General features: G+C 45.5%; 1 pseudogene; it reads left to right on the forward strand.

Annotated features, from left to right (window-relative positions):
- On the forward strand, window positions 1-19,465 carry LOC134488890 (zinc finger protein 721-like; annotated as a pseudogene).

The raw sequence follows: 19,465 nt of genomic DNA on the forward strand, positions 1-19,465 counted from the left end.
GCGGGGCTGACCTGCCCGAAGCGGAGGCGCGCCCGATGGCGAGCGGCCCGGGGCTCCGGCCGGGGGGCGGCGGGCAGGAGGGGGGCGGCGCTGCCCCCTGGCTGGGTAAGAGCGGGGCGGGTGGGGGGCGGGTGCCCGCGGGGAGGCTCCGCTTCGCCGCCTCTTTTCCCGCTCGGCGCAGCCTTTCGGGGCGGCACCCGCGGCTTCCTTAGAAGCCCCGCCGGAATGCCCGTTTCATGCCCTTCGGCATTTTCTGCAGGGGAAGCAGCCCGGGGGGGGGGAGGAAAAGGCTTTCCCCCGAAGGGGGTTCGAGGGAGCCCTTGGCTAAGACGCCGAGCAGAGCAGCGGGGTGGGATGCGGCGTCCTTGGTGCTCTCTGAGCTCGGCGTTTCCTTGCAGGCGTCTCATTACCCGACTGGGCAACATCCTCAGTGCGAGGGAGGGTGGGGCTTGCTCAAGGGTGCCCTGATCAAGGAGGTACCAAGCAGAAAACACCCCCACCAACAGGGCAGGGCAAGCTACTGTATAGAACAGGGAGCAAACCCCACCCTCCCGGGCACTGATGGGGTTTACCTAGCTGGGCAGCGGAAGGTCTGCAAGCCAACAGCCAGGCTCAGAGAGCACCAAGGACTCTCCACAGTCCAACCCCGAGCTACAGATGTTCTCTTCCGTCAGGTGGGATGTTGCAGAGAACACGAACTCAGTTGTGGTTTGAGGGAAGGGAAGCAGTCCCCATGCAGCTGGCGTAACGTGGGGACAGGAGGGCAACAGGTTCGGGGTCCATGTCTCCTGCTGTTCCTGGCTTAAGGATGGTTAATATCTAGTGCCTGTTCAGCCTCTTCCAATGCTCTTAAGGTCTCTCTGGGACAGGCTGGTGACTGCAGGAACAAACACCAACCATCTGGACTTGGGCCGGATAACAAACTGTTCGTATGTCCAGGGACACACCTGTTGCCCTCCTCTTCAGCTTCCCTCCGCCTTACCAAGCACGTTGATCTTTTTTCTCATCTCCTTGCATCGTATGCTGAGTGTATGGGAGTTTTGCATGCTGATGATCACTGCGAGGAAGCAGTGATTTTATTTTATTTTTATTTTTTTATTTTCTATCCCGTAAAAATAATAAACGCAAGGCAGGGAAGATACCTATTACTCCTTCCCCACAACAACAACCCTCTGAGGTAGGTTGGGCTGAGATAGAGGGACTGGCCCAAGATCACCCAAGGCGGGACTAGAACTCACAGTCTCCCAGTTTCTAGCCCGTTGCCTGGGGTCTTCTTGCCGCCTGTGGTGCTCTTAGGAACTGTCTCCAAATCCATAATCTGAAGACATATGTCTTCCTGGGTCTGACCAAATTTCTTTTTCTTTTTTTTTGCTAAAAGTTGCACCCTAGAAAGAATGAATTGCACTCTCAGAGTCCTGCTTTCATAGCCATTCTGTGCTGCCAGGAATGTCAGGAGTGTATGGTGAAGAAAGTCAAGATGGCTGCCGCCACCACAGTGTGACTGAAGCTCTGCTTGGTTTTTATGTGCAACACAGATTCAGAGCTTTGATCACACCGTGGTGGCTGCCATCTTGATCTTTTTTTTTCATTCTACATTCCCGGCACCCCTGATTGCCACCCAAAAGACAGCTGGCTGAACCATGCTGACCTTTATGGTCAATGAAATCTCCTCACCCTTTGTGATCTTGTATAGGTTTGACATTTCCTTCCTCCCCAGGATTCATCTCTGATTTACTTTTCCAGTGCAAACTCTGTCTTTATCTGTTCTTGATAGGCTCTTCACAGAACCATAGAGATGGAAGGGACCTTTAGAGATCATCTAGTCCAGCTCCCTGCTCATTGCAAGATCCATTAAAATATCTTTGACCATCCAGCCTCTTTTAAATCTTCTTTACCTTCACCTAACAAAGTGCTTTCTAAATCTCTCATAATGTTAAGGTTTTGACCCCCAATTCTGATTCCAGCTGTCATCTCTGCTGGCATATCAGTGAGTTCTACATAATAGTGGACTGCAGCTCCCATTGCCTTCCAGCCAGAAGTAGAGTGTGGTAGGTCATCGTGGCCTATAATTAGCATTACATTTAAATTGAAATTGATGTTAGCAATTTTGCCTGCAAATATAATAGTGTTTTTAGTTGTTCCAATTATGTCAGCTCTACATTTAAAATGTTCAGTGATGTTAGGGCCATTTTCAAACCTCCGCACTTACTAATTTCTTGTCTTTATACCTGAAGGTGATGGACGGGAAACCGCAAATCAAGGGGAGCAACATTCACATCAGACCTTTTGTGTAGAGGAGAAACAACATCAGTGTTCAGAGTGTGGAAAGTGCTTCATCACAAAGACGAACCTTAGAACCCATCAACGCACCCACACCGGTGAGAAACCACATAAATGCTCGGAGTGTGGAAAGGGTTTCACCCAGAGTGCCCAACTCAAGAGACACCGAAGCACTCACACCGGGGAGAAACCCTACAGATGCTTGGAGTGTGGAAAAAGCTTCAACGACAGTTCAGCCCTGATTACCCACCAAATCATTCATATGGCGGAGAAACCCTACAAATGCTTGGAATGTGGGAAGTGCTTCACTTCAAACACACACCTGAATATTCATCAAAGAACTCATACTGGAGAGAAACCATATGTGTGCCCAGAGTGTGGAAGGAGCTTCAGCGTGAGCAGCAATCTCGCTTCACATCGCAGGATTCACACGGGGGAGAAGCCCTCCAAATGCTCGGAATGCGGGAAGTGCTTCAGTTCAAACCGGCACTTGATCAGACATCAAAGAACTCATACTGGGGAGAAACCTTATACTTGCAGGGAGTGTGGAAAGAGCTTCAGTGTCAGCGGCCATCTCACTTCCCATTACAGAACTCATACCGGGGAGAAACCCTATACATGTTTAGAGTGTGGAAAGAATTTTAGTATGAGCAGTTCCCTCGCTTCCCACCGGAGAAGCCATACCGGGGAGAAACCGTACAAATGTTTGGAGTGTGGAAAATGCTTCGCCCGCAGTTCGGACCTGATTATCCACAAGCAAATTCACACGGGGGAGAAGCCCCACAGGTGCTCCGTCTGCGGCAAGGGCTTCAGCACGAAGACCAACCTCAGCACGCACCAAAGGAATCACACGGGGGAGAAACCCCATCAGTGCGCCGAGTGTGGCAAGAGCTTCAGCTGGAACGCCCACCTTATTGCGCATCAAAGGGTCCACACGGGGGAGAAACCCTTCCAGTGCGCTGAGTGCGGAAAAAGCTTCAGTGTGAATAGCCACCTCACTTCCCATATCAGAATCCATACAGGGGAGAAACCCTATAAATGTTTGGAGTGTGGGAGACGGTTCCCCTGCAGTTCAGACCTTAGAAAACACAAACAAAATCACACTGGGGGAAAGCCCTACAAATGCTAGGAACGTGGAAAGAGTTTTAATCAGGAAAGTGACTTCACTTCCCATCAGAGAAGTCACGTGGGAGATACCATCTAACTGGCAGAACGGGAAAAAATAATTTCCCTTTCACAATGAACTTTAAAACAGTTATATTTTTAAGACGGGATCTAAAAGAAGCCTTGAGTGACTTACAAGCACAGCAGGAGGACCAAGAAACCCGTTTTGAACTGAATTAGATGTTTCTATGCTGAATAGTTATTTTGTGAGATGAAAAACGTTCATTTTAAACTATGCATTTCAGTTTGTCATTTAGCAAAGCCAACGGTTTACCTGTTCAGCGGAAATCTGGAGGGTGCAAAGAAAAAAAGTTGAATTCCGCGTCTTACGACTGACTTCCGGCAGTAAAATAGGGGGACGAGTGGCGCTACTTCACCGAACAGTTAGCTCAGAAACTGGAAATTGTAGAATTGCAGTTAATCAAACAGCACAACTAAAACAAGTCAGGAATACAGATACACCGTAAATCAAGCAAGCATAGTTTAAGGCAGCACAAACAGAAATAGGGGTCCTGAATCAGTAGCAGGAGTAGGACCCAGACTTGCTTAGACTTGCTTTCTGAAATAAGTGATGGATTCTGTTTTTCCTGGAAATGTTAGAGGGCCCTTAATTCATATCTATGGTTCTGCGTATTGCTTTTTCAGATCACCTTGGCTAAGCAGTGAATTCCTTCTAGCTGATTAATACTCCTAAGTGGGAGTATTAAGTATAATTCAAATGCTTTCCAGGGGTTCTAAAGAACAAAGAATAAGTGAACGTCACTGAATCCCTGTTTCACTTTTATTGATGCACAGTTCAGGAAAATGCAGAGAACGATACCCTCCTTAAGTAATGCTTTTATTAAACCAGTGGAAGCGTTTCAAAACGGCATGCATGCTTTGCGTGCATGTTGAGGGAGATTTCACTGGGCAGGTGGCAGTTAAAATGGGAGGGTCGGAAGGAAAAGGATGAATAGTGTGCAGGCTTGTTTAACCCACCAATAATCTTAGGCAGAGTGCTGGAGAATCAGCACATCCACCGGTTGCGTTTTAGATACAGAACTGAGTTAGGTTATCTGAAGGAATCTTACAGATTTCAATGGGAAAAAGAAACAAGTAAGTGTTGGTCTCACATCTTGGTTAGCCAGTGGGGAAGGTGCTGGACTAGGAGCAGAGGGACCCAGATTCTGGTCCCCCCTTGGCCACAAAAGCTCTATGGGAGACCTTGGGCCGGTCCCTCCCTCTCAGCCCAACCGATCTTATAGTTGCCACTGGCACGGGTGGGAATGGAAAGAGAGAACACTGTACATACTGCCTTAAACTCCTGGTAGAAACCAAATAAATAAAGCAAAGTAATTTGTTAAAACCAAAACTCTTGCCATTCTTAATGAATAGATTTGAGGTGTCTTCGTACGAATTCAGTGTTGCCTCCTTGCTTGGATTTTTAAAAGCTGGCTGCAAGAAATAGCTCCCTGAAAATGTTAAAGGGACTATACAGCTGTTTTATATTTTGAAATAATAAAAGTAAAATTCTACAACAGTGTTTTTTTATATTTCAATATTCTTACATACCGATCATATTAAAATATGTTTTAAAAACATTAACTGTCTAATTGTCAAACAAACTAAGATGTTAGGTTAATTATAAATGTACTACCTAAATGTATTTCCAAAAGCTCTGCAGTACTACAGAAGCTCAAGAACCTATACAGGTAATCCTCGTTTAACGACCACAATTGGGACCAGAATTTTGGTTGCTAAGCGAAGCAATCATTAAGCGAATCTGATCAGATTTTACAATCTTTTTTGCAGCAGGAGTTAAGAGAACCACATGGCTGTTAATTATGTGGTTCCCCATTGAATTTGCTTGCCAGAAGCTTGCTGGGAACATAGAAAGTGGCAATCATATGACCATGGGATGCTGCAACGGTCATAAATGTGAACCAGTTGCCAAGTGTCCAAATCATGATCATTTAACTGCGGGGATGCTGTGACAGTTGTAAGTGTGAGGACCATCATAGGTCAGTTTTTTCAGCACCATCGTAAGTCCAAACTGCCACTAAACAAATGAGGACTACCTGTATATTCTGGAAATAATAAAAACACAGTTTTTAGAACAATTATATTTCTAATGTTCATACATTACAGAAAACCTGTTGGGGGAAAACAATGGCTGGTTTCTGCTGCTTTCCTGCTGAGCTTTTTCTACTGTGTTTTCTAAACTGGTGCTTTGCAGAGGTCTTGAGAATTCGGCAAGTTGCATCTTCAGGGCATGAACGTGGGGAAGACGGGGGATTTTGAGAGCATGTCTGCTTTTAACCCCAGAATCAGCTGCAACAAGTAAGCCACTTCGAAGATCCACAGAGCAAAATGTGCTTACGAGGGAGCAGTTCTTTTTTAATTCCATGCCACTGATGGAATGGTGATTTTAGGGTTAATTTGAAGAAGGCAGCAGAAACCAGCTGCCCCAACCGCAACAGTGTTTTTACAGCCCAGAGTCATGTATGAGGTGGGTGGCTATATAAATCAGAGTTTCTCAAACCTCAGGGACTTTAAGATGGGTGGACTTCAACTCCCAGCAAGCTGGCTGGGGGAATTCTGGGAGTTGAAGTCCACCCATCTTAAAGTCCCTGAGGTTGAGAAACTGGTATACATTTACTAAACGGACCAATAAACAGGTGTTCGTTTCAGCACAGAATAATAATTTTTATTCCCAAAATCGGGCAGATGGCTAAGCCGTAAAGGAGAGGCACCTATCCAGCAAAAAGCTACTCCTCTGCCCTTCGTTGAGGCCACCAAAGCTTGGGATGGAGCTTTGCATAGGATACCGGGCATCGCATCCTAGGGCGTGTCCCCTTTCGTCCTGGAGGGGTTAAGGGAGCCACGGAAGAGGGATTCCTAGAGAGGAAGGAAATGGGGGGAGGAAGTGGAGGACTGGGTCTCTCCTGCCCCGCCGCTCGCAGAAATGCAGGAGGCGCGCGGGGCGGCTGGAGGGCAGCGCTGCTCGGGGCGGGCCGCATCCTTTGCCTGCGGACTCCGGCGGGGAGCGGCGGCGGCGGCAGCCTCCGAGCGTCTCTCCTCCCGAGGGCATCTGGTAGGGCCCTGCAGGCCAGGGCGGCCCAGCCCACCCTGGCCCCTGCGGTGGGGGGAGGCGGTGCCTTCTGGGTCCTCCTGCACCAGCACCATTGGCTGGGAGGGTCCGGCTCCGGCCATCGCGGGCTGGGCGCGCAGGTTGCTCGGTTTTGCCAGTCACCCGGCGGGGCCCCGCGGTGGAGGGCGGCCTGAATCAGGGTCGCCTCTGAGCAGCCGCACGGATTTTCTGCACGAGGGTCTGACCCCAACTTGGTCCTTCGTGTCCCCCAACGGTGGCCCCGTCGCCACTGCCACTGAGCCCCCCCCCTTGCTGCTGGTCGCCCTCTCCTTCTCTTTCCTCCCAGCTTTCCCAGCATCAGCGCCTCCTCCAGAGTGCTGGGTCTTTGCCTAAGGTGTCCAAAATATGATACTTTGAGCCTGGCCCTTTGTGCCTCCAGGTTGGTCTGTTCGATGATCCAGTGGCTTGTTTCTTGGCTGTCCACGGTATCCTCAGGAGTCTTTTCCCACACCAAAGTTCAAAGGCATCAATCCTCTTCCCATCCTGATTCTTCAAAGTCCAGCTTTCGCTTCCATTGCGTGTCACGGAGAATACCACCGCTGGCACAGCCCTGGTCTTTGTAGGTAGAGACACATCACGGCGTTTGAATCTCTTTTTCAAGGCCTTTATGGCTGCTGTACCGAGTGGGAGTCTGCGGCGTATCTCTTGACTGCTTGTTCCTTTACTGTTGATGGTTGGTTCTAAAAGGCAGAAGCCGTCCACCGCTTCAATATCTTCGTCAGTTCTGAGGCTGGTTGTTTTACCGGTTGTCATTAGTTTGGTCTATAAAATTAAATGTAACAATTTAATTTTAGTCTCATTTTTTTCACTGTGCTCCTTGACTTTTATTACTACTCTTTGTTACCCCTACTTCTGGGGATGGCTGGCACCCTAGGACGATCCTGGAACAGCCCTTATACTCACAGCCTGATAGAGAACTTTTAGCCATCTGGATTTTATTATATTTTCATTCTTATTGTACTTCATATTCATAATCGTCTGGAATTTTAACTTGTTTTTATTGTAAACCGCCCAGAGTCCCTCCTGTGGGGGGAGAGATGGGCGGTGATAAAAATCTAATAAATAAATATTACTAGGGCTTGCAGACCCTTTGCATTTTCAGCTATCAGGGTAGTGTCATCAGCGTAATGCAGGTTATTGATGTTTCTTCCTCCAGTTTTAAAACCACACTCATCTTCTTTGAGTTCAACTGCTAAATTCTAAGGTCCATGAATACCAAATTAGGCTAGGCAGAAAATCCCACCGTTGAGCCCTGAATATATAACCTATTCCTATATGCTGGTGACATTTGGAGTCCTGTGGATATATGCGTGTGTGTGTGCATGTTCATTCGTGTCCGATTCTTGGAAACTGCCTGCACAAGTCCCTGCGGTTTTCTTGGCAGGTTTTTCAGAAGTGGTTTGCCATTGCTTCCTTTCTAGGGCTGAGAGAGAGTGACTGACCCAAGGTCACCCAGCTGGCTTTGTGCCTAAGGTGAGACTAGAACTCACAGTCTCCCAGTTTCTAGCCTGATGCCTTAACCACTACACCAAACTGGCTGTCTTGTGGAAAATTACTTAATATAATTACCAAAGTTTGGTTGAGGTTGGGCAGTAATATTGCCCATACTAGTAAATGTAAAAAAAAAAAACCTAATCTGCTTCCTTTAGAAAGAAAATATACCTTTAGATTCCTGGAAGAAGTTGGGTTTTATACGTTGCTGAGTTGTTTAAAATATTTGAGACTACATTTCCCCCCAAATATCTCAAAATATCTTGATTAAAGTATGTCTAGATACACACTTAGCTAGAATTTTATTCAACATATATCAGTGAGTTAAATTACTTTTGAGTCTCTGGGGCAATATTAATGTAATTAAAATGAATGGAACTTCTAGACTGATGTGTATCTTAAGCAGGATTCCAGAGTCCATTCTTATTAGGTATTTCACAAAGGTAGATAAACAATTGAGAATTTTTTTGTGACAGTTCAAGGGTCTTTGATTCTGTTATACTTAAAATGAAATTGCCTTCTGAGGACAATAGCTTTAAACACCCCAATATTCAATTTTATTGTTCGCTTTTATCAAAGCATCTATATTCATGTAGAATTAACATTTCTGAGTTTATTATCCCCTCGAGATGCATTTGAGACCCACTGAGGATCCTCTGAAATCTTGTCACATTCTGGGGGAAAGTCTGCCCCAGTTCTGAATGCTGCTTGATACATTTGGGTATTAATAAGGAAGCAGTTAAATTTTGACCTGGATTCACATAAGAAATTGACGTTATGGTGTAATCCTTACGTGAACAGAGGCGGGGAGGGGGAATTTTTATTAGAAGTTGTGAGCCGAGCAAGGGATTAATGCCTTGAATCAACTGATTAGTAATGGCTATTGCAAGGATTTTGAGAGGTTTCCTTCTGAATGTAACTGATATATAACATTCTGAGTCATTTGCTTGGCAGTATGTGCAATTAAAACATGTATCGTTAGAATAGTGCAGTCTGGGTGTTTTAGCAGTTTCAGAAGCACCTGAAATACTTAGGTGCTTAAGGGATACTGTACTTGAAATAAAGCCAACAATCCAATTCTGTAGGAAGGCTACAAAGGTGTGCAGTGGTTAAGGTGCTAGTCTAGGAGCTGGGAAATGCAGGTTCTAGGCTCCCTCCTTAGCCACAGAAACTGAGTGACTTGGGCTGGTCACTCTGACCAACCTACCTCCCAGGGTTGTTGTTCTGGGTAAAAATAGGAGCAGGGAGCCATATGTATTCTGCCTTGAGGTCCTGTTTCAAAAGGCAGGATATAAATCTAATAAGAAATAAATGAAGAAGGGTAATATTGGCAATATATACAATTTTTGAAACGAGGAACTGGAATATCCAATTTTTGGACAATCAGTGGGTCCAGCTGTTGAACTAAGGATGAAGTTAATGATGATCTAGGGCTGAAGTTCATTCATCAGAAAATCTGACTCCCCAAACAGTGCTTAGAACTGATTTTTTTCCCCCCTGTTGGCATCGTAAGAAATTTGAGGGCTCCCTGACTCGTATGCTTTCATCATGTTCCTTATGGCTTCTTTTTGCTTTCAAGTTGTTAATATGATAATTCATCATTGGGGAAGAGCATAGTAGTTAAAGATGTAAATGTGATGCTGAGTTAAGACTCCAAAAATATGGAATTTGACATTTTATAAAGAACTGTGGTTCTACTGAGATTCAACTACAAGAATTACACTACGTAGGTGCAAAGAGAACAACAATCCAAATGTCAAAGAGTAGATTCAGGACATGTGCTCTGTGTCAATTTTTAAAATATGCTTATACTGTAGAAATGAGAAGATGGAGAAGCATGGGGGTTTTTTTGGTCTAGATTTAATATGTTAAAAGGCTGAGCTAGTTGTATATTAATACTATATGGATTTTTTTCTTTTTTTTCTTCTTTCATGTTACCAATATTTATCAATGCTTTTTTATTCTTATGGTAGCATTATTTTTATCTTGATTAAATTTTATGAATAAAGTATAAAGTACATATAAATATAACATGTATATTTATGTAAACATGAATATAAATGTCAATCTTTTTATAAATATAAACTTTTTTTTTTGGTGCCCTTGAGTCAGTGTTGCCTCCTGGTGACTGCCTAGATTAGTCCCTGAAGTTTCCTTGGCAAAGTTTTTCAGAAGTGGTTTGCCATTGCCTCCTTCCCAGGGCTGAGAGAGAGGGACTGGCCCAAGGTCACCCAGCTGGCTTTGTGCCTCAGGCAGGACCAGAACCCAGAATCTCCTGGTTTCTAGCCTGGTGCTTTAGCCACCACACCAAACTGGCTGTCATAAATACAAACTAGAAAACAAAAATATTTAAAAATAAGGAAATCCCACCAGCATTTCTCCTCATCACCTAGGGAGATGCTATGGGGATAAACACCTAAATCAGTATTTCTCAGTCTCAGCAACTTTAAGTTGGGTGGGCTTCAGCTCCCAGAATTCCACAGCCAGAGTCTTGCTGGAGAATTCTGGGAGATGAAGTCCACACATCTTAAAGTTGCTGAGATTGAGAAACACTGACCTAAGTTCAGCTAGCAAAGACAGGTGCCTTGTGTTGGCAGATTGCTAGGCAAGCCTTTGGCCCAGGAGAGATCAGAAAAGTCACACACGAGGCATTTCTATAAAAATAATTTTATTTACAGAAAACAAAACATATTTAAAAGCTTCTGCATTCTTACAGGCTCTCAGTGAGAGCTGCTTAACTCTCTACATGCCTACACAGAAGGGAAACTGAAACTAAAACAAGTCCAGGCAAGTTCTTCCCCCCAGGTGCAAAAATTAACATCTGAAAAGAAGACAATTAAATTCAACCTCTTCACCCGGCCAAAATGATTAGTTACCATAGTAACCTTAATCTGTAGTAGAAAATATTAACATCTTGCTCTACCCAACAGTCAGGCTGGTCTTTAGAAAATTTGTCCCTCGGCTCTCTGGCTTTTGCCTGCCTCACCTTACTGCAGAAATAGTTCCCTGCTTTGGGAGTGTTCATAGAAATATAAATTGTGTGTCCTCTTGGCTTTACAGGGCCCAGTCCGTGTGCTCAAGTCACCTTAAAAAAGCAGAAGGCGATTCTCTGGCCATGTTGAACGTTGCCCAGCAGCCACAATCAAACCTACGACAGCAGAACGTCAGTGGCCCAGAAGCCAAAGAAGCCATTCCTTGCAGTCAAGTGGGTGGCGGTGCCCAATTCTGGGAAGTGACTGTTCCAAATGTCTTGGGTGCGCCTTCGCTGAGTCTGAGTGCCCAGCACCAGCCCTTCCGGCAGTTTTGCTACCAGGAAGTCGAGGGTCCCCGAGAGGTCTGCAGTCGGCTCCATGAGCTTTGTCGTCAGTGGTTGAAGCCGGAACATCGCACTAAAGCTGAGATTTTGGATCTGGTGGTGCTGGAGCAGTTCCTAACCATCCTGCCCCCAGAGATCGAGAGCTGGGTGAGACAGTGTGGCGCAGACAGCAGTTCCCAGGCGGTGGCCCTGGCCGAGGGCTTCCTCCTGAGCCAAGCAGAGGACAGGAAGCAAGAAGATCGAAAGGTGAGGAAGATGCCTCCTGGCTGATTTGGGAGGAGTATCAGCCCTTCCCTAATTCCACCAGATTTTCTGGAAATCATCTCTGGAGGAGATCATTTCCCTAAACCTTGTCCTCTTTCTAATCTCTGTCCTTGGGTGATTCTCTCTCTGGTGCAGAACCACGTCACTGAAGTGGCTCCACGATGGATCTTAGAGGAAGATCACAGAGATGGTACATCACTGGGTAAGGAATATAAAATCATTTTCCAACTCAGTCCCCACTTCTTGATGATTGCTTCCAAAGGTACCTGTTATATTGGGCAGTTGTCGGCCTCTGGGAAATACTTACTTTTAGGGCTTTGTCTACCCAAACTACCACATTCAAAAGTGCTTGAATGAGGAGAAAGGTTTTGGTGGCCTCTTTTCCCATTGAATTGAAATACTGAACATGAAAAACACACACTGTATGGATAGAAAATGCCAGGGCAACCTTGACTCTACAGATAGTCCCTGACTTATGGCCATTTGTTCAGCCACCATTCAAAGTTACAACAGTACTGAAAGAATGGTGGTTACAACCAGTCCTCGGAGTTCTGGCTGTCCCAGCACCCCCATGGTCACATGATCATGATCTGGGCACTTGGCTCACACTTACGACCAGTTGCAGCACCCCGCGATCACATGATTGCCAATTGCTGTATTCCCTGCCCAGTCCCCAGAAGTCAATGGGGAAGCTGGCAGGGAAGGTCTCAAGTCACTGCGGTAAGTCTCCCCCACCCATGCACCCTCCCCCAGCTCTTCTACACTCACGCCATGCTGGCCACTCATGCACCCTCACGGACCCTTTCTGAGCCTCATCACGCCACCCTCATGCACCTCCTCGCACCCCTGCGCACCTTCCTCGACCCTCCCTGCACCTCCCTCACACCCCCGCGCACTCCCCCCCACCTGGCAGCAGCCACTCACCTGCCCGCCGGCCTGCTTGCGAGCCACCTGGGCCTTGCAACTTCCTGCCGGCTTCCCTACTGACCCGGTTGTGGGAAGTCGGCCGGAAGTTGCCTTGCCTAACGACTGTGGGATTCAGTTCACAGCAGCAACCAGGATTGCAGGGATTGCCGTTGCTAAGCGATGCGGTCATACTTTACAACCTCATCCCTTAGCGATGGAAATTCTGGTCCCAGTTGCCGTCGTAAGTCGAGGACTACCTGTACTTGGAATTCCTTTCTTCTCCTTCCTCTAGGAATGAACATGAAACCTGGATTGCTTCTCTAACCACCAGAGTCAGAAAAAAATCCTTTTCTTCATAGGCATGCAAACAAATACCTTATTAAAAGACATTTTGGCCATTTTGCCTAGAAATGGGGTGGGGGGAAGGTTTGTCCCTAACTAAAATAAATATCCCCTCTCTCTCTCCCCTTCTAGGAGCTGCACCAAGGCCACCTGGCTTATGTGCTAGTTTGTCTCCTGGTGGTGCAGTGGAAACACACCCTTTGCCACAGGACCGGGTACGTGAGAAACAACCGGAGAGGTGGCAGGGGATTGCCGGAGTGCTGCTTCTCTCGCCTGTCCCCCTATCGCTTTTCCTCGGCTTCCATCCCAACGGGAAGGCTGCAGATGGGAAGTCGACGGGCGAGCTTCTCTTCTGCAGCCTTCCTTAGGCTGGAGCTCTGCGGATGGCTTGGGGCTGCCCCCCCCCCCCCGCCAGATTCACTAACTGAGCTGGCTGAGAACGATTGGTGTTGCAGTTGCAGCCTATCTGCAGGGCCCCAGGTTGCAGAAGGAGGCTTAGTTGACAATGCTCACTGCAACTTAACCAAGACTTTGCTCAGCAGGAGAAGCCTGGTACAGGTCGGTGCGAGGGAAACGTTTATTTCCTTTCAGGGTCTGGTGACGCTGGAGAAGGTGGCTCTGGGCTTCACGGAGGAGGAGTGGGGGCTGCTGGACCCGGAGCAGAAAGCTTTGCATCAAGAGGTCATGGAGGAGATTAGGGGGATTGTGGCTTCTCTCGGTAAGGCCAACTTCAACGCTTGTTTCTCCAGATCAGCTTGTAAGAGCCACCATGTTATTTTGAACTGCCAGTAGTTCTCCCCTGTTATTGGGTTCAGAACAGCCCATCCAGAAGAACTCCATGTAGTTAAGTCTTTCAAATGACTGCCATTGAATTCCCAGGACTTTTAAAATTCTCTGCCCCTCAAGCACAGAAGCAGATCTTCAAGGCCGTATGCAAGGCCAGCAGGGTGGAGGCCAACCTAATCCCAGGAGGGATGATGTTCCAGGGGGTGGGGGACACAGCAAAAAAGCCTCTCCTTTGGGGCCCAGCCAGCCAACATTTCTAGGCCGACCGTTCCCACAGATTATGGATGATTGTTGTTTTATTCATCTTATTACTGTGTAGTACATATTGCTCTGTTTTTTTAGTGTAAATCATCATGAATTTGAAGGGTTGGCAGGATGGAAACCCAAGAAATAAATAGTAGGGACACTTGAGGATTTATTATTTGATATAACCATTCTTTATCTCCTGGGACTCTAGTTTAGGAATTAAACTATTCCATTTGGAGCAAAAGGCAGGGAGAATCCAAGCAACTCTACCTACCTACCTACCTACCTACCTACCTACCTACCTACCTACTTTCTATCCCGCCCTCATGATTTTTATAAATAACTCAAGGCGGTGAACATACCTAATGCTCCTTCCTCCTCCTGTTTCCCACACAACAACAACCAGTGTTGAAGCTCTTTCCATCCAGCTTTAGTGGCTGTCGGTCAGCCTTTGGTCTTTTGGACTCGCCTGTCAGTGGGTATTCTCAGGTCCAGGGGCAGAGGCGATCCAGATTGAAACTGGAGTCACTTAGCCAAAAAGTAGTACGTAGAGCACTGGGGAAGCAGCAGATGTTAATTCAGGTCTTGTTTCTGAATACCTAAGGGCAGCGTTTCTCAACCTTAGCAAGTTCAAGATGGGTGGACTTCAACTCCCAGAATTCCCCAGCCAGCTTTGCCAAGGTTGAGAAACACTGCCTAAAAGCTTGCTCTGATTTGAAAAGCAACCTCTTACAGTTCTAAACAATGTCTGGGAATAAATTATTTAAAAATAACCATTTCTAAGTAAGCGAATAAGGAAAAAGCACAGAGATGTTTCCATGGGGTGCAGTAGGTGTGTAGTTGATGGTTGCATCTTCATATGTGGGCGGGTTCCCTGACCCAGAGAAAGTCCTACAAGTAATATGTTTTGATACTATCTTAACTACAAAAGTGACTAGATTTTTTATTTGTATTTATGTCTGTCTGTCTGTCTGTCTGCCTGTCTGTCTATCTTTTGTGTCAGTCTTGTCACTCATTGACAAGGTCCCTGCAGTTTTTCGGAAGTGGTTTGTCCTTGCCTCCTCCTCGCTGGGGCTGAGAGGGAGGGACTGGCCCGAGGTCACCCAGCTGGCTTTGTGCCTAAGGCAGGACTAGAACTCACAGCCTCCTGGTTTCTAACTTGGTGCTTTAACCACCACACCAAACTTGCTCTCAATAGCAATTCAGGAAAGACAAAATCATATCTCCAGAAATTCCAGTTCATGTATATCATATTTTAGTGGATTAATAGAATCTTGTCAGCACCGATATATTTTTTCAGAGTGTTGTAACCTTTCCGCTTACAGATCCCTCCGAATTTGGATTTTTTTAAAGATTGACCAACAAGGTTTGTTATTGGGAGCTAAGCCTAAATTGCACAGCCCCAGCCTTGACTGTTTGCTTTAAAAAAAATCTCTCATGCCAAGATCTGTCTCATCTCTGGCTTTTTGTCATTCTCAGTTGTGAACATTATTTGATTTTTACCTGTTCTCTGAATTCTTTTCTTTAGAGGCTGAGAGACAGCAGAGTGAGTCTGAAGGAGGGCCAAGCAATCTGTTTTTGGAAGGAGTTGGAAGCAAAGTAGAGGAAAATAAGATAACAAATACTGAATTGATCAGTGAGGTCTGTGAAACCTTAACTCAAGAACAAATAGAGAAAGAAATGGAGAAAAACGAGTGTCTGGTGTGTGGGGAGACCTACACTTGTAAATCTACCTTTTATCTCCATATGGGAACTCACGCAGGGGAAAAACCTTTCCTGTGCCAAGTGTGTGGGAAGAGCTTTAAAAGGAGAGATATCCTGATTTCCCATCACCGAACTCACACGGGCGAGAAGCCCTACGAATGTTTCAAATGCGGAAAGTGCTTCAGCGATATCAAATACCTCAGCTCCCATAAAAAGATCCACACGGGGGAGAAGCCGTACAAATGCAAGGAGTGCGGGAAGGGCTTCAGTCAGAGCGCAAGCCTCACTTCCCATCTCCGGATCCACACGGGGGAGAAGCCGTACAAATGCCCGACGTGCGGGAAGGCCTTCGCCCAGCAGTCCAATCTCAACTCACACCAGATAAGCCACACCGGAGAGAAACCCTATGAATGCTTGGAGTGCGGGAAGAGGTTCAGCCACGGCGCGAGCCTCACGCATCATCAGCAGCTCCACACAGGGGAGAAGCCGTACGTATGCATGGAGTGTGGGAAGAGCTTCAGCAGTAGCAAAAACCTCATTTCTCATCAACGAATCCACACCGGGGAGAAACCGTATACGTGCCTGGAATGCGGGAAGGGCTTCAGCCAGAAGGTGTACCTCATCACTCACGAAAGGATCCACACAGGAGAGAAACCCTATAAATGCCTAGAATGTGGGAAAAGCTTCACCAGCGGCAAATACCTGATTTCCCACCAGAAAGTTCACACTGGGGAGAAACCGTACACGTGCTTGGAGTGTGGGAAGAGCTTCCGCAGGAAGATGCAACTCGCAACTCATCAAAGGACTCACGTGGGAGAAACCCCAAAGTGGTAAATACTGCTTGGGAGGAGAGGTGAAAGGGATAAGTGTCAGCCCTTCGAGGTAAGTCCAGACAAGAAAACAAAACCTTTATTGTAAGGTTATAGTAACAGAATCTTGTAAGTCTGAAAGCACTTCCTCCTCCCCTGCCTTTACTTGCCAGACAACTAGGGAGAGTCTCCTCTGGGATGCTTCCCACACCCCCATTCCTTCTGTGGCCTGAGATATCTCTTGTCTGACTGTTGCCTAGGCTGCTGCTGCTGCTGCTGCTGCTGCTGCTGCTGCTGCTCCTCCTGTCTCCCAAGGTTATTCTCACAGACTGTTACAATAAGAGCTGGGCTAATGAAGGTTAACGAGATTTATGGTGCAGAAATTCCAGATGACCACTAGAGGGCCGCAAGGAATTACTTTTTTCTGTGTCTCTTTCCTGCCATCTAGTGGTCATCTAGATTTTTGCAGCCCAGATCAGATAGCCCTGGGCTAAATGAGAATTACCCTGTCCTTAAACTTCTTGCCACAACAGGATAAACACATTCAGAAGATAAGAGGCGGAAATGAAGTATGGAATGCCCTAGATTGGAAGCATTTCTTCATCCCCGCCACAGTCCACAACTGTTATGTTTTAACAACACTCTTGAATAAACATGGGCAGATGGTTTCCTAAAGATCCTTTAATTCTGGTGAATCCTTCCTGGGGATATGTCTGAAGAATTTTGGAAGCTGCAGTTAATCCAGAGTGCTAGACACCAGAGTGGCTTTGTAGAGGGTTCCAGCGATTAACATTGATTCTTTGCACCAACCAGGGTGTGCAAAGGGGATAACTTAAAGACTTAAAGGATATCTTAGGACCTTTCCTCAGATCTGCCTAGATTCCAGTAGAGGAACCTGGCTTTATCCCAGCTGGAATGAAGGCCCCGTGGGAGAAAAAGACATCTCAGGTCCAGCTGTGGTAGACCTGCAGTTGAACAGGGCCAAACAAAAGTTTTCTGCACCACATCTGTGGAACTCCCTGCTCCAGGAAGCTTCATTGACGCTTTAGCTCATGTTCTTTCACCAAATGTGACTGTCTTTATTTATGGTGGGACTTGTTCCATGCAGAGCATAGATTTTATATGATGTTTTATTTTGTGTTCTATCTGCCTGTGTTTGCTATATAACACTAGTCCTTTGTAATGTTTAAAATGTTTCTTGTATTAGTTTTAATTGTTGCTAGTTACCCTGAATGGTAAATGAACGCTAGAAAATCAGGGTGAATAATAATAATAATAATAATAATAATAATAATAATAGATTCAGAAAGAGGCTGCTTTTCTGTATTAACAGCAAAATGAATTAGGATAGATAAGTATATTAAGAGAGTAGCAGTTGACATAGGAGAACATGAAGTCATTCTGATTATAGAAAATGTCATTAGTTTTTCCTAATGGACTAACGGAGGCTTTGCCACCTCTAGAATAAATGCCATGCAAATTCTGTACAGCAGTGGATCTAAGGGATAACCTTTGCAGATGTTTACATAGCAACATCTGTTTAAAAAGACAAATACAGCAAGAAATACAAGAGGTTGTGGGATTTACAATAAGTCCTCCTTATTTGAGATACTAAGGAATTCTCTTGAGCAAACTATTAAAGGAGCTGTGAGATAGAAATTGCTGTCATTAATGTTCAGTATTAATTGTGGCCATATTTTAATCTCTTAGGTTGTAGAGATTCAGTCAAGATAATGGTAGTACTGACATTCTTATTTCAGATGATACCTGTGTATTATTTTGGGTGTATTTGTAAGAAAATGACAAAAGCCTTTTAACCAGTTCGTTCATTCAACATCATCGTTATCGGAGACTTTCTTTTAGGTGAGGAAAGGATCACCAAATAGGGCTGCTCATCAAAATCATTCCTGTATTTAAGGAAGATGGATGTATCCCATGTATTTTATGGGATGCTAATGACAGATGGGTTGTATTCATGCAATTTAAAAAATATCAGATCTTCCTTAACTCTACCCTTCCTCTCCCTTTCCCCCCCCCCAGATCCTATATTTTGATTTGTGCTCCTCTTTTAAGCACGTAGCTCCATCCACCACCTTTATTCATCTGCTTTTAATCCATCTCTTGTTTTGCAAAACACAATATGCAAAATGCTGGTATCTGGAATATTAAAATTACAAACAGTGGTTACAGACTCTTCAGTTGCAGCCAGCATGGCCATCTTCATTTTGCCATCACCTAAAACAAAAGAGCATAACCTGAAAATTCTACAGAGATGTCATTTAAACAGGTCTCTAGTCTCAGGTTAACTGTTGTGCAAAATAATTGATCGAGCAACGATCCCTTCCTATCTCCTGAGATTCCGTAAAGCTTTAATGAGAAAAAAATGCATCTGACTTTTGTCGGTAGGAGCAAGAACATGCAGTTGGGTAGGAATACACAGACTGTTAATCTAATGGAACAAAACATGGAAATATTAACAAAGCCAAACACTTTTTTCAATACGCGAGATAAGGCAGCAAAGAATCTTCCTCGATTTCTCCTGTTTCTTAGGAGAAAGTCTCGGAGCACATTGCTGACACTGTTCCTGAGTAGCTCTTTCGAGAATATGTATATTTAAAGGACGTACTGGAATTCATCTGAGTTATATAAGGGCTGCTGTTACTCACCACTGCAGTGGCCCTTTGCATGGATGTTTAATTGCTCTGCCTTTGTCCTTGTCTTAAACTGTGTTCGGTGCATTTTGTAAACTTGTGCGGCAAAGCAGGTAGCCAATAAAGTTTTAAAAAATTAAGGAAACTGTCAAACTGGGAAATGCAAAACTGGTGTCGTGCCAGCTCGGGAACATAAAAGCAACAGTCTGTCTTTTGCCCCATCTGTCTATCGACCCAGCATTCAACGGTGAGTTTTATTACTTGGGCTGAAGGAGGAAGAAAAAAAGAGACTGCTTTTGGGGTTGGGGTGGATGTATGCTTGTGAAATTTAAAAGGGGGAAATAAGATATTGAACTAAATAAAAATGGAAAACAAA

The sequence above is a fragment of the Candoia aspera genome, chromosome 2 (assembly GCF_035149785.1).
Source record: "Candoia aspera isolate rCanAsp1 chromosome 2, rCanAsp1.hap2, whole genome shotgun sequence".
Classification (NCBI taxonomy): domain Eukaryota; kingdom Metazoa; phylum Chordata; class Lepidosauria; order Squamata; family Boidae; genus Candoia; species Candoia aspera.